At 42.9% G+C, this 15,845-nt stretch overlaps 1 long non-coding RNA gene across 1 annotated transcript in view; it reads left to right on the top strand.

Moving 5' to 3' along the window:
• The first annotated feature begins 6,219 nt into the window (after positions 1-6,219).
• Positions 6,220-15,845, top strand: part of LOC144693277 (uncharacterized) — a 43,305-nt gene continuing 33,679 nt past the window's right edge. The window contains exon 1 of the long non-coding RNA XR_013579503.1: positions 6,220-7,420. This is a non-coding gene — a long non-coding RNA (uncharacterized LOC144693277). The remainder of the gene's footprint in view (positions 7,421-15,845) is intronic.

Here is a 15,845-nt window from a genome sequence, read left to right as displayed (position 1 = left end):
CAAGAATAGTTGTGTATCTGTAAGGGGAGCCACCTCTAGATGAGAGATCCTCCACTCTGCCCGTGGCCACAGAGTCCGTCACTTCCCTTCCAATTACTGTCAGCATGGCCACTTTAATGGAAATAATCTCAGAGCATCATCGTGTCCTGTGGGTGCCTACTTTGTGTTATCCTGTCCTAGAAGAGAAAAAGTGATGATTGTGAGCAATTGTATTTGGCAGTTTATATATATGTATGTGTGTGTGTGTGTGTGTGTATGTGTGTTTGTGTGTGTGATTCCTCATATGTTTGAAGAAGTGTGAGATGTGTCTGAGGTGTGAATTGTGCCTCTGAAGGACGCAATAGTGTGGAGTGTGTGAATGTGTAAATAGATAATGGATACAACGTGTTGAAGTTGTGATGCTGGTGATGTTGCAGTTATTGGGCAGTGTGTTTGTGAGAAGGGATTTTACCTTAACCACTCGTGTCAAATCATTACATTTTTTTGGTGCCACTGGAGCCATAATCCTGGGACAAGGACTCCTGGTTGTGACCTCCAGTGATCTCCTCCCACTCTGCAACATTAGTTGCTTCCTTTCCCCCTGTGAGTACAGGACAACACTCCTCTGGGGTGCTTCTTTCACCAGGACCTTCACTGCTGCCTCTGAGCATCTGTGTGCTCTCTCCCTCTGCCCCTGAACCATCTTGATAGATGCCATTGTCCTGTTCTTTTAGTTTCACTGCCAGCCAGCACACTCCACACCCTCAGTTGAAGTGCATAGGCACTGGAGGCTGTAAATCCCACTTCTGCAAAATTGCTACTAATCAGCGCTTGAGTACTAAACTTGCTGGTCTCCATTTTAGCTCCTCTAGGCATGTTTAAATCAGCAATTATTCCCCAGATTGCAGGCTCAATCCAGACTTCTAAATACATGCACTTTAATAGCACACCAGCCATTCAGTGCCTATTTTCACCCTTTTCTGCAAATAAGCCCCTTAGGATTCAGTTATATTAAGATATTTTCAACCCATAAAGGATTAAATGCACACAACATATTGCAAAATGTTGAAAAAGGGAAAGGGATAAACCCAGTAACTACTGGCCAGTCAGTCTAGCCAATAATCTGGAACAAAATTAATTGGCATTTGGAAAATTATGGGTTAATAAATGAAAGTCAGTAGATTTGTGAAAGGTAAGTCATGTTTGACTAACATGATTGAGTTGTTTGGTGAAGTAACAGAGAGGGCTGATGAGGGGTAATGCATTTGATGTTGTCTATGTGGATTTTCAAAAGTCATTTCACAAAATACCATATAATAGACTTGTCAGCAAAATCAAAACTCATGGGGTCAAAGTGGTAATGGCATTCTGGATACAAAATCAGTCAAGGGACAGAAAGCAGAGACTAGCAGTGAATGTTGTTTTTTTAGACGAGAAGTATATAGTGGTGTTCCTCAGGGAGCAGTATTGGAACCGCTATTATTTTTCACGCATATTAATGAGTGGGGCTTGGGTATACAGAGCATAATTTCAATAATAACATGATACTTGGAAATGTAGTAAGCAATGAGGAGTGACAGATCTCAGAAGGAGATAGACTGGTTAAATGAGCAGACACATGGCAGATGAAATTTAGTGTGGACAAGTGTGAAGAGATACATTTTGGTAGGATGAATGCAGTGGGGGGGTGGGAAACAACATGAACTATATATCATTTTAAAGGGGGTGCAGGAACAAGGCAATCTGGGGGTGTATGTACACAAATCTTTGTACATAGCAAGGCAAGTTGAGAAAGCTGTTAAAAAACTGCACAAGATCCTTGACTGTATTAACACAGTATAAAAACAAGGAAAAAATTAAAAGCAAAACACTGCGGATGCTGGAAATCTGAAACAAAAGCAGAAAATGCTGGAAAAACTCAGCAGGTCTGACAACATTTGCGGAGAGAGAAACAGAGCTGACATTTTGAGTCCATATAACCCTTCTTCAGAGCTACTCATACCAGAGGAATTTCTAACCTTCAGAAACCAGCAGGGATCTCGTTACCTTTAAGGATGGGCTAATACCCCCTGGGGCTGCAGAAAATCAAAGTCCAAAGAAACGCACCAACGTCCTTTATATTTCTAAGGCAGGGCTCTGGCCAATGGAGACGGTATGTCTGCAAGGACTAAAGAAACCCTGACTCATCTATTAAACCTCTCAAGATTCCAGACCTGGAAAAATACATCCTTTGTCCAAAACCCAGGAGAAGTGGTGGGAGGTATGTCATATGACCTCCCCCAAGCTGTTAGAACCTGTAATGTTGTCTTCTTCAGAGCCAGTCAGGAATGCAGGGTAAAGTCTTTGTCTATTTTAAAAATAAAAGAATAATTTTGTAAAATAGCCAGGTTGATGTAGATATATGTATTTTCCTTCCTGTCTTCTGGACGGGACAGTAGAAACCAGAGAACAGCTTGCACGTGAGCAGACTATTAAAACACCTGGTGCTGAAGAACTTCAGGTACAAGACTAAGAACAATTGCCAACACATCCAGCCTTCTTTAAATTATGGAGTACTGGTAACTCATAGTGTTAAGTAGTGATGGATGTTATGCTACATTGAAGGCGCTATATCAGTGCAAGTTGCTCTTGATGCATCAAGATGCAGCCCAAGTCAGTTCAGTAACTTTCTCAATCTCAGTTAGACCATCAGGTGAGAAGTAATTTGGAAAACGAGTTACCTTAAGTCACACAAACCTGAAGAGCAACCAATGTTTGGAAGAGTTAACCTGACTAGCCGCTCGAGTTTCGCAATAGTGAATGCTGCCTGCTCTCCAAAATATGTTTTCAAACCGGGATCCATGGACCCCTATGAGTCCTTAGAATCTCTTAATTTCGGTCTGTTCAGCATTGGGCACATTTAGTGCTGTCATTTCTGTTGCTCCTCATGTATTTACATATAAACTATTTCTGGCATAACTGTATAATTTTCCTTTTATTGTACTATTTTATTTTATTATTCCAACATTGTATTTCACATTTAGAACAGGGGCCCAATGTGTCAATATTTGCAGAAAAGTTTGAAAACCATTTATGTGAAGTGGGTAAAAATCACTTTAAAATATGGATACAGATTTTAAAGCAGTCTAAGAGAAGTCTTAGAGTTCCATCCCCCTAATCACTTTCATTTCCTCTTTACATTCCCATGCCTTACTCCATAGCTTTCTAAGCAAGCGGGAGCAGTAACAAAAACTAAAATCGCTGGAAAAGCTCAGCAGGTCTGACAGCATCCATGGAGAGAAAGACAAAGTTAACGTTTCGAGCTCATATGACTTCTTCAGAGCTAAAGAGAAGTAAAAATGTGGTGAAATATATACTATCTAAGGGGGGTGGGACAGGTGAGGCTGGATAGAAGGCCAGTGATAGATGGAGGCAAAGGAGAGATTGCAAAAGATGTCATAAACAAAAGTTCAAGGGGGCATTGATGGTGGTGATACTGGCTAAAGGAGGTGCTAATGGTGACATTAAGAATAGAAAGCAGGATGAGCATGTGACAGATGGCCTGAGTGGGGATGGGGTGGGGGAGGGGACAGCGTGGGAGAAAAGATCGAAATAGGTTAAAAGGTGGGGATCAAAAAATGAATGGAAATAAATTTTAAAAATAATAATAGAAATAGGTGGTAAAAAATATATATATATAAAAATTTAAAAATAAATATAAGAAAAAAGGGGATCAAAAAGGGGTGAGATTGGAGGAGAGAGTTCATGATCTGAAGCTGTTGAACTCAATGTTAAGTCTGGAAGGCTGTAAAGTGCCTAGTCGGAAGATGAGGTGCTGTTCCTCCAGTTTGCGTTGAGCTTCACTGGAATATTGCAGCAGGCCAAGGGTGGACATGTGGGCATGAGAGCAGGGTGGTGTGTTGAAGTGGCAAGCGACAAGAAGGTCTGGATCATGCATGCGGACAGACCGAAGGTGTTCCGCAAAGCGGTCACCCAGTCTGCGTTTGGTCTCTCCAATGTAGAGGAGATCGCAAAGTGGGAGCAGTAATCTGTTCCCAAGCTTTTGCTAATACTTAACTGAAACCAGCCAGTGGGCAGACAGACTGAATAAACTGTTCTTCAGTTTTCTTTTTCAATCCCTTCTGTGGGGATCATATGCACATGTGGTCTTGTTTCTTTCTGATAATTGGAGATCTGAATTGCACTGCAACAATAACTTTATTATAGTAAAATGTCCCAAAGTGTTTCACAGGAGCATTATCAAACTAAATTGACTTTGAGTCACATAAGGTGATATTAGGACAGATGATCAAAAGCTTGATCAAAGAGCTAGGTTTCAAGGAGTATCTTAAAAGAGGAAAGAGAGGCATAGAGGTTAGGGAGGGTATTCCAGAGCTTGGGGCCTGGGCAGCTGAAGTTATGGCCACCAATGGTGGAGCAACTAAAATCGAGGATGCTCAAGAGGCCACAATTAGAGGAGCACAGATATCTTGGAGGGTTGTGGGGCTGAAGGATATAGGGATGGATGAGGCCATTGAGGGCTTTGAAAACAAGGTTGAGAATTTTAAAATTGTGGCATGTTTAACCGGGAACCTGTAGGTCAGCAAGCATAAAGGTGATGGGTGAATGGGGACTTGGTGCAAGTAAGAACACGAGCAACAGAGTTTAGGATGACCTCAAGTTTATGGAGATGTAACAGAGCTAAAACCTCACACTGTATTTTTTTGAAATATTTCATGAGCCAGGCCTGGCCACTGGAATCTACTAGTCTTCTAGGACAAAGAGCCCTGCAACCTTCCTTTCAAATTCTTAATGTTTAGAACATTAACAATCTCAAGAACTCAGACAAAGGAATGACCTTTTGTCAAAGCCAAAATGAAGAGGTAGGAATCATTTGACATGATACCGCCTGCTCCCGCCCTCCAAACACCTAGCTGGGAGAACCAGTTATACTGTCTTGCTGTACTGCAAATCAGTCTGCCACCTTCCATCTACCAAGCAGCAGCTCAGAAAAGGGGCTCTGTCCAGGTTTGAATGCCTGCTCCGTCTACACAGAAGATCCACTGGAACTTCTGAACTTCTATACCACTGCCTACAAGGCGAATTAATCTCTACATGTCTATCTCACCGTGGAAGTCAACTCTACTGGAAAAGTGAATTATCCAGCATCAGTTCAGCCTGCCGACCTCTGTGAAGGAATTCACCATTGGACTTTTGATTCTAGACTCTGGACTCACGGGAAACAATAACTCTTTGCTCGTGGTCTTTGCTTTGTAAATCCTTCTTTCTTTATCCTGCGTTTATTGTATGAATGCATAGGGGCTTTGTAATGACAACCCCCCCACCCCCACATTTTGAGCATGTGTGAATAAACTAACCCTCTGAGTTCACCCTTTCTCGGCTTTACTGTGGGGTTATTAATAGAAATTGGATCACACCAAAACTGAGGGGTTGGGAAATATGCCACCACTTATAGAGGGGGAAATCAAAATCAAAACACCTTTCTGTTTACGGATGGGTGTCGAGAGGAGAAATCAGGGCTGTTTTAAATTAAACCCCCCCTCCTGCCTGTAACAGAGTAGAATATGGGAGACCAGCCAGGAGTTCATTGGAATAGTCAAATGTAGAGGTAAAAAGGCAAGGATGAGGGTTTCAGCAGCAGTTGAGCTGAGGTGGAGCACAGCAGAGTAATGTTATGGAGGTAGAAATTGGTGGTCTTAGTGAAGGCATGGATATGTGGTAGAAAGCTCATACTGGGGTCAAATGTGACACCATGGCTATGAACAGTCTGGTTCACCCTCAGGCAGTTGCCAGGGTGAGGAATGGAGTGGGTAGCTGGGGAATGGACTTTGAATCACCAAAGACAATGGCTTCAGTTTCCCCAATATTTAGTTTGGGGAAATTCCTGCTCATCCAGTACAGGCTGCCGGGTAAGCAATCTGATTGTTTAAAGGTGATGGAGGGGTTGAGAGAAGTGTTGGGAGGTAGAGCTGGGCGTCATTAGAGTTTGTGTGAAAACTGACTCTGTTGATGTTGCTGGGGGCAGAATGTAGATGAGAAATAGGAGGGGGCCAAGGATAAATCCTTAGGTGACAGCAGAGTTAACATTGTGGGAGCAGAAAGTGAGCCATTGCAAGTGATTCTATGGTTACCACTGGAACACGCACATACACATACAAATATAAACACGCACCCCCTCCCACAGATATATACATTTATACATACACACACTACACCCACCGATACATATCCACCCGCACATTATACCTACACAAATGGTAGGCATGGTCTCTTTAAGAGACTCTTCACTTTCCCTCCCCACCCCCTCTGCTGTTTATTACAAAAAAGCTGCTTTATTTTCTGGCACAATGGGGGCAGATTGTGACAGCTGATCTTGTTCCAAGAGATGCACATTAAAGGCAATAAACAAGCTGGGGTACTGAACTGTTTTCACTCTCTCTCTCTCTCTCTCTGACTGCTCCTGCAGCATCCCGGTACTGCTGACAGCAGCAAGACCTCCAGCGAATAGTAGAAAGCTGGCCGGCTCCCAGAGGCAGTATGTGGGAGGTAGATGCCGGAGCGGACCGAGTGATCACACACTAACTGCTCCAATGCTGCTCGGTGGAGGGACTGGGGGCCGACTGGAGCGATTGCTGATTTCCACTTGGAATTGATAGCTCGGGGTAAATTCAGAGAATCCACCTCGGTGCCAAGCTACAGCCGAAGGCGAGAACAGGGAGGCAACAATGAGGGACAAGGACTTCATGCCCGGGGCTGATAAAGGCAAGCCAGCCACCTTCACCGGAGACAAGAAGGCGAAGATGGCGGCAAAGACCAACACCAAATGGGTGAGATTGGCCACAGTTTTGGCCTATGTTTTATCAGTGTCCCTGGCAGCGATCATCCTGGCGGTGTACTACAGTCTGATCTGGAAGCCGGTCAAATCCACAAATTCCAGCCCTGAGACTGCCACCGCTCTGATGCAGCCGGATTCCACCTCTAGAGCGGTCACTGAGCAGTTTAGTGCTAAGGCACTGGACTCTAAGACTTGGAGATCCAGAGAAGGGAAGGAGGAACCCCAAATGCAGGCTCTGACTGCCACCAAGGCCTGGAATACAGGGGGGGGCACCACAGAGAGCCATAACCTGGCAGCCATCACTCAGCTTCCTGGTGATTTGGAGACTGACACTGAGAGTGAGCTCCCTGCGGGTGACCTCTCTCATGCTCTGCAAGATAGCACAGGAACTAAGAGTCTCCAGGAGATGTCCGTGGATTCACAGCGGGTCACCCAAGCTCAGTCAATGACCCAAGCCAGCCCAAAGATCTCTGACCATTTACAAAGTTTCTCGGAATCAGTACCACTCAAGAGGGCAGAGAGCAAGAATGTAACGGAAAGGATGGTTGAGGACCAGGCGTTGGCAATACCTACAAGGCAATAGGACGGATCTCCCGCGGCCGGACTGTAAGCACAAGTACTCATAGAAATACCATACAGAACTTTCAAGAAATGTAACCGAGGTTCCAAAATCAAGGGGGGTGGGGGGCGGTGGTCAACCCTGTGCATATAGTTCTACACATCAGACAACTTGAAAGGTTCACTATTTAAATATTTGGTGGTTTCAGCAAGATTCCCCTTTCACGCGGGTTAGTTACAATCCTCAGCATTCCACTGGGGCAATTTTATTCTTTTTCATAAACTTTCTAAAAATATACAAATGACATCTGCTTTGCTGCTTCTTAGAGGACTCGGTCATCGTTTAAAAATGTTCCCAGAACAAGTTAACATTAATATTTGGAATTCTGATTTTCCAGTTGTTTTTAGTGAGAGTTCACACACGAATGGTCTGGCACTGGAAATGCTGACTAGTTAGTGTAGATTACCTCCTAATGGAAACGGTATGAGTTAACCTCAGGTACATCAACCTCTGTAAAATGTATCTGTACAGTCAACTATTGTATTTTAATGCGCAGATTTGGGTGTAACAGCCACTCTTGTGAGCTTTAGTAGCGGTTAGATTTTTTCAAAAATAAACGTTTTAAGAACTGAATTAGTGTTCATTTCTTATCTAGAGATGAGTAGAATTAACCTTTGACATAAAACGCTAACAAGAAATGTTTGAAATGAAATGCCTTGAGTGGTACGACCTGGACAATTCTGGGCAGGAATCAGACTCCTTCAAAGTCCCTTTTCAATCATTTAACAAACAAGATTTGTGTTTCTTAATGTTTTTGCGTTTGTCTTAATTGAGCGAGGGTAGACAGAGGGGTTTCAAATCATCTAACACGGTTATTATCCCATTGTTTAAACAAAGTGACTTCTCGTTTTGAGTTATCTGCGACTCCCCTTCTTTCTCGGGGAAGTGCAACACAGCATGTCACTCGGTAACGCCTTTCCAACTTGATTGTTCTTACACATAGACCCAAGATTCCGCTAGGGGAGCTTCAATGGAAGGTGCAACAGGATCGAATTGTGTTTTCCCAGCCGGGATAATCGTAACGCGAAGGTAGATAATCGCAACCCATACAGTAAAGACAATGACAGGGTCCATTTTAATTGGATAAAGGGGTCTTTGAATTTTGGAAGAACGACGCTATTACTAAATGCAGTAATATGGTGAACTATTTGTAGGCCGAATATATTGAGACCATGTAATTTACAATATTATTCTGAAAAGACAATTTTTCCCCCTAGGAAATAAATGAGCAGCTGCTAAATGTCACTGCGAACCTTTGGTAGGGTTTTAAATTTACCATAACCAATTAGAATACAAGTTAGAATGTAACTGTTAGATGATCAATCTTGGAGGATTCTGATCAGGGCACACCTTGTCGCTGAGACATTCGGGTGCTAGGCGCAATGTAGAGAAAAACCATGAGGCTGATTCCTAGTGTCAAAGGTCCAAACTATGGGCAAAGACCGGAGAAACATGTATGGGGTGGAAATTGGACCTCATAGCACTCAATTTCCAGGCGGAAAGGGGCAGGGGCCATAAAAGAACAATTTTGTGGGGCTGTGTCCTAAGATGCCTGAAATACATCCAACCCCATATTGAGTCTGGCATTTTTTTCAGATTCCCCTGGCGTCCCACCCAACGCCAACCACGTGCATATACCAATGAAAGACCTAAAATTTGTTGCATGACTTCCTCCTGAAGGTGGCTATTCTCAGCAGTGCAGCATTTCATACTGTGGATGAACACGTAGTTTCCAATAAAAAGTAAAAAGACCTTCCAGATGAATCTAGGAGGAGCAAAGGTGCTCTTCCCGATTCCAGCGCACTCCTGAGAACCACAATTGTCCTTCCTCCAGGAGTGGTCCAAGGGCCAATGCCAGGGGCGGAAGGATTCAAACTGGGTTCAATTGAAATGGGCGCTTACAATCCTCAGCATTCCACTGGGGCAAGTTTATTCTTTCTCTAAAAATATACAAATGACATCTGCTGTGCTGCTTTTTAATCCATTCAATGCACAAGTCCTAGCTGTTCACCCCGATTTCAAGCACACATCAGGCTTCCCAGCTTCAGTCCGTACTGTGGCCTGAATTTTCTCAGCCCCGTGGAGACAGGGTTGGAGGCTGAGGGAAATATGGGGAACCATGTTTAGACAGCTCCCCGGTGCATTCCTGCTACGGGGAATGTTTCCCAGCGCGGGCGGGTTGGTTGGGGAAGGTTTCCCGGTGGGGGTGGGGGGGGGTGGTAGGGAAGGTGATTGGCTGCCTGCTCCACAGAGGCGAGCAGCCAATTAAAATGATTAAGGTCCCATTTAGGGTTGATTTTGCAGCCACGCCATCAGTTTCCACCAGCAGTGACCTTACCCCCACCCCTCCCGGATGCAGAGGACAATGGGAGCGGCCTCTCTTGGGGGTGGGGTAACGATTCCTCCAGGAGCTTCGGCTCTCATCATTTTTGATCTTTATAAACTCAACAGGGAGGTGCCCTTACCGTCCCCTAGTTGCCTCAGAAGTCAAGGTAACCAGCTCTTAGGAAATGAAATAAAATAAGGGACATGGGGAGGGGGAGTTGCTGGTGATCTTGCGGGAGGCGGTTTTCAACATTTGGGGGGGGATTCTTCAGACTATAATAGCCGTGAGGTTGGAGTAAAATCCACTAAAACTTGCAACAAATCTTGTGTCTCGACGTTATCATCTCCCTGCTGGCTGACTCACTCACAAACTCACCTTGAAGACTGCCAGGGTCAGTCTCCTACAGGCTGTCCTGGAAATACGGGACAACAGGTGTCCTTCAGGGACATGGGACAAATAGTGAAAATAAGGGACAATCCCTTAAACGATGCAGCGGTTGGTCACCCCGTCAGCAGTGTCCACATCTCCCTGTGGGCTTTAGCTGAGGCTCCAGAGCTTCCAGCCCTCCAACTGGTCCTGCAGCATCAGGAACCCACTGAACTCGGGAGGCGGTGAATTAGGAAGCCGCCTGTGTGGATGGTGCGTGTTGCCAGTGAGCATGGGCTCGATCCCCATTTAACCCTGACGCCGGGATCCAAAGGCCTAAAGTAAAATCTAGCTCAGTGTGCGAAGTGAGTTAGCCCACTTCCGCCAAAGGGAACATTCAAATCAAGCCCCAAGTATATAGAAAAGGTGTATAAGGGAATTAAAAGAATTGAAAAAACTAAACTTGGAGAAATAGAGGATACAGATTTAAAGTCATTTCTAAGAATAGCATTGTACAGAAGGAAGCCGTTCGTCCACTGAGTCTGCACCAGCTCTTTCGAAAAGCAATCTTGTTAATGCAACAGGGCGGCTCTTTTCCTCATATCCCTGCAATTTTCTCTCCCTCAAGTATTTATCCAGCTCCCTTTTGAAAGGTACTTTCTGGCCTTTGTACTCTATGCCTCTATTTATAAAGCCCATGCTTTAAAATATAGCATTTGATGTTGTGTATATGGACCTTCAAAAGTACTACATATTCGACTTATTAGCAAAATTGAAGCACATGGGATAAAAACGACTTTATCAGAGTGGATACAAAACTGGCTAAGAATAGAACTCAGAATTGTGATGAAGAGCCGTGTTTTGGACTGGAGGGAGCTATGAGGTGGACAGTACGAGGACAACTGTTTTTGATATACATTATGACTTGGATTTGGGGATACAAGAAACAATTTTGAAATTTGCAGATTACACTCAACTGGGAAGCGTAGTAAACTCTGAGGTAGATAGTGATCGATTTCAAAAGGACACAGACAGGCTGGTGGAATGGATAGACACATGGCAGCAGAAATTCAATCACAGAAGTATTGAGGTGATACATTTAGATAGGAAGACTGAAGAGAGGAAATACAAACTACAATTTTCAAAGGGTACAAAAGGAGAACAGACTGGGGATGCTTGTGCACATATTTTTGAAGGTGGCAAGATAGGTTAAAGCATATGGGAAATCTGGGCTTTGTAAATAGAGGCATAGAATACAAAAGCCAGGAAGTTACTCAAAACACCAATTTGGTTCCAGCTGTAGTATTTTGTCCAATTTTGGGCACCACACTTTAAGGAAGGACATACAGGTTTGGAAAGGGTACAGAACAGATTTACTACAATGGTTCTGGGGATGAGAGATTACAGGCATGTGAATAGGCTGAAAAAGTTAGGGTTGTTCTCCTTAAAGCAGAGAGGCTCAAGATGTGATTTGATAGACGTGTTTAAAATCATGAAGGATTTAGATAGAATAAATAAAAATAAACTGTTTTCAGTGCATAAAGGGTCAATGACCCAAGGGCACAGATTTAAAGTGTTTGGCAAATGAACAATAAAGAAAAACTTTTGATGTAACAATTGGTTAAGATTGACATGCACTGCCCAATAGTGTGATGGCTGTAGATTGAGTAATAGCCTTCAAAAGGGAATTAGATATATACTTGCCAGGGTAATTGGAAAGAGTGGGAGAATGGAACTGAACTGCTCTTCTGAAGTGTTGGGGCAGACTTGATGGGCTGAATGGCCTCCTTTTGTGCTGTTTTATTCTATGATTCTGTGAAAGATAAATTTGGGACTTGTTTTTCACAGAGTTAATACTACATGATATAGACTCACAGAGTAGAGGAGGAAAAAACCCTGGAAGTATTCAAAAAACAACTGGATAATTCAACGGGGGGCACAACGGGATACGAGCATTTAGCCGTCCTATTATTAGGATCTGACAATTAAGACTGATTAAATAAGATGCCTTCAAATATTAAGGTACTAAGGTGCAAAACCTTCTTACAAAATGCTTTTGTTCCCTAGTTTAATGGAGGTGTCACCAAAATTGGTTAATGGAGGAGGTGTGCAGGTTCGGGGGGGGAAGGGGGGCGGGTATAGATTAGTGGTATGGTGGGATGGAATTGAACTTCAGCAGCGGTACAACATGAGTCATAGTAGGTAGTCTCCCTCCCTATGCACACTGCCTGATTTTGCTTCCCATTGGCTTCAATAGGAGGAAATATTTGGAAGGTAAGTGGTGGGGGGAGGGGGTGTATTTGCAGGTAGCTGATCCGTTACTACTCATTGTTCTTGCCATTAGATTGTATTTTATTCCAAATGTCTCTTAAAATAGGAGCAAAGTTCATACATGCTAAATGGAGTTCATGTGCACATCAGCTGTGATCTAACTGAATGGTGGAATAGGTTTGATGAGCTGAATGGTTTACTCTTCCTCTCATATTCGTTTCATATTAAGGTGTTAGCACGTGTACATTTCATTATGTGATCATCAACTAAATTTTGATAGTACAGTACTTTGTTTTCCATCAAAATAGTGTAATGCCCATATAAAATAACTATTTTTCCTTGAATTGTATGAGACAGGCCATCCTCCCACGCTCATTAGAAATTGTAACATTATCAGAAGGAACCATTTATCCCACTATTATAGATCTAGTTACTGCCAAGAGCAGTTTGTGGGAAACAGATTGTTCATTTGACAATTGCTAATTTTAAAGCAACTTCAATAATAATTTAACATGCACAATTTGGTTCATGTTTTTCATCAACTTGTAATAAGAGACTGGTTAATTTGAAATAGAAATTATGGTTCAGCAAGAAATGATTCACCTCGAGGTCCCTAATGGAACAGTGTGTTAACATAGTTTGCAGTGAGCCTCAGATTCTAACCCTGCTTAGATTTAGCTGATTAGTCATTGCCAAGATGATAAAGGAACACCAACTGGCCCCAGCATCCTTCATTAGATTGGGGAGAAGAAAGGCCAGCCAGGGTTCTCCCTCTTGATAATTATCCAGTGGCAGCTGCTGGAAAGCATGTAGAAGCTATTGCAAGGATTCAAAAGAACCAAGCTGCAATGCCTGCAGTCAAATAATCTGGTCACCTCTATTAAATATTGGGAAGACAAAAGCCATTGTTTTCTGTCTCTACTCCAAACGCCATTCCCTGTCAACTTGATTCCTCTCCCTGGCAAAAGTTTGAGGTTATACCAGTCAGTTCGCAACCTTAGTGTCACATTTGACCCTGAGATGAGCTTCCGACCTTATATTCATCCCATCTCTAAGACTGCCTATTTGTACCTCCATAACATTGTTCAATTTTGCCCATGTCAGCTCATCTGCTGCTGAAACCCTCATTTATGCCTTTGTTGCTTCTAGAGTCAACTATTCCAATGCATTCTTGGCTGGTCTGCCATATTCTACCCTCGCTAACATCCAAAACTCTGCTGCCTATGTCTTAACTTGCAGCAAGTCCCACCATCACCCCTGTGCTCACTGACCTACATTGGCTCCAGGTCAAGGACTGACTTGATTTTAAAATTCACAATTCTTGTTTTCAAATCCCTCCAAGGCCTCACCCTTCCCAATCTCTATAATCTCCTCCAACCCCACAACCCTCAGAGATATAACCGCTCATTTAATTCTGGCCTCTTGTGCATTTCCAATCATAATTTCTTCATGATTGATGGCTGCGGCTTCAGTTGCCTAGGTACCAAGCTCTGGAATTTCCTCCCTACACCTGTCTGCCTCCATACCTCACTTTCCTCTAAGACACTTATTAAAACCTACCCTTTTGACCAAGATTTTGGTCACCTGACTTAATATTATTATATCCTTATATGCCCCCACCCAAGAATTCCCTTAAACATTACAAGGAACTTGAAGGTTCATTCACTTCTGTAGGAACCAACCCACAAGGTATGCCATATCCCTCTGGAATTCACTTTAATTCCCATCAGCATTCCAGCTATTCTCAGAGGTAAGATTTTATGGGGATCCTTTGATTAGCTTTTTGGCTAAGTGACCCTCCAACTTCTATTTAATATCTCATGACTGTGGATGCCTCAGCTTCTTGTTCTGCTTGCCGGCAGACACCCAACTGCCTTCTCACAGCTTCTAAGATAACTTGGCTGACTGCTTTCTGCCACAGAGCCCTGTGAGGACCACTTTAAATTTGTTCTGCCAGCTGAAAACTCAGCAAAATTTTCAGCTGCTTTTCCCTCTTGAAATCCAAACTGAGTTTGAGCCCCACCAGCATTCTGCGTAGTGAATGACAATGTTAGTATTTCCTCTGCTTAAAGTGCAGGCCTGACTAACAGTCATACCCTGTTGGCTCTCTCAATCTAGTGATATGCAGTCTATACCAAAGCAAAACAACAACTGCCTGCTTTCTGAGCAGACAGCCAGATAACTTAAACGAAAGAACCGTCTACCCCCACAGCTCATCTCTATGACAATGTGACATGCTTTGGGGTGTCCTCAAACATAAATGTGAATTGATTATTTTACCTTCAGCACAACTCTTTCAATGTGCAACCCATATGAATAATTTATATTGTTAATAGAGTTAATGACCCTTTGTCCAGAATTTCTGTCCCTATCAAGGAGTTCCTTGATGACCAACTGCCTCCCAACCACTTTTCATCTGGGAACTATATACATAATTTAAATATTTTATTGAAGTTAGTGGAGACCCTCTGGCTGTACCACAAGTCTAATTGCAGGTCATCCATTGTTCAAGCAGTCTCACTGTCACTCCAACCTTATTGAATAAACACAGGCTACCTTTTAAGTGCAATAAACCCAGGCTTGTTTGAGCTGCATTTACATCAGAGTTGTGTTTACCAATTTCTCAGCCAGATGCCCCTATTTATCAACAGATAAAACTTTAATTCCTAAAAGTAAAAGTTTTATTCTAAAATGTATGTATTATACACAGATGTTTTATAATGCTCCTGTGAAATGCCTTGGAATGTTTCATTACATCAAAGGTGCTTTTTAATATAAGTTGTTGTCGTCAACAATTCATATACAGTGCCTTTAACATAGTAAAGTGTCCCCAAGGTGCTTCACGAGCATTACCAAACAAATATTGACACTAAGTCAAAGGAGGGGACATTATGACAGGTGATCAAAATCTTGGTCAAAGAGGTAGGTTTCAAGGAGCATCTTAATGGAGGAGAGGGATGGAAAGGTTTGAGGAGGGAAACCAGAGCTTAGGGCCTAAATGATTGAAGACACTTCCACCAATGGAGGGATGAAGGGAGTGGGAGATTCACAAGAAACCAGAGTTGGAGGAATGCCAAGACATAGGAGGATTATTAGGCTGAAGGAAGTTACAGAGAAAAGGAGGGGTTATCATAGAGGAATTTGAACACAAGGAGCAGATTCTTAAAATAGAGGTCTTGCTCGACCTGGTGCCAATTTAGGTCAGCAAGTACAAAAATAGGAGGCGGCCAAGGTTAGTCCAGGCTCAAATGTAAATAATGGTCACTTGCGCTTATAAAACTCCAGGAGAGAAGTCAATTTCTTCAGATGATGAAATAAATTGAGAAAAATGGCAAAGGTTAAAAATAAATAAAAACAAAAAAAAAAGATTTAGCAATCAAATCTGAATTTTAAGGTCTAATTATCCCCTCTTTTCTCCCAAGTTTCCTCTATAATGCTTTATCTCCTGA

Source organism: Cetorhinus maximus, chromosome 18, assembly GCF_964194155.1.
Source record: "Cetorhinus maximus chromosome 18, sCetMax3.hap1.1, whole genome shotgun sequence".
In the NCBI taxonomy this organism is placed as follows: domain Eukaryota; kingdom Metazoa; phylum Chordata; class Chondrichthyes; order Lamniformes; family Cetorhinidae; genus Cetorhinus; species Cetorhinus maximus.
This window is presented reverse-complemented; position numbering and strand designations above follow the sequence as displayed.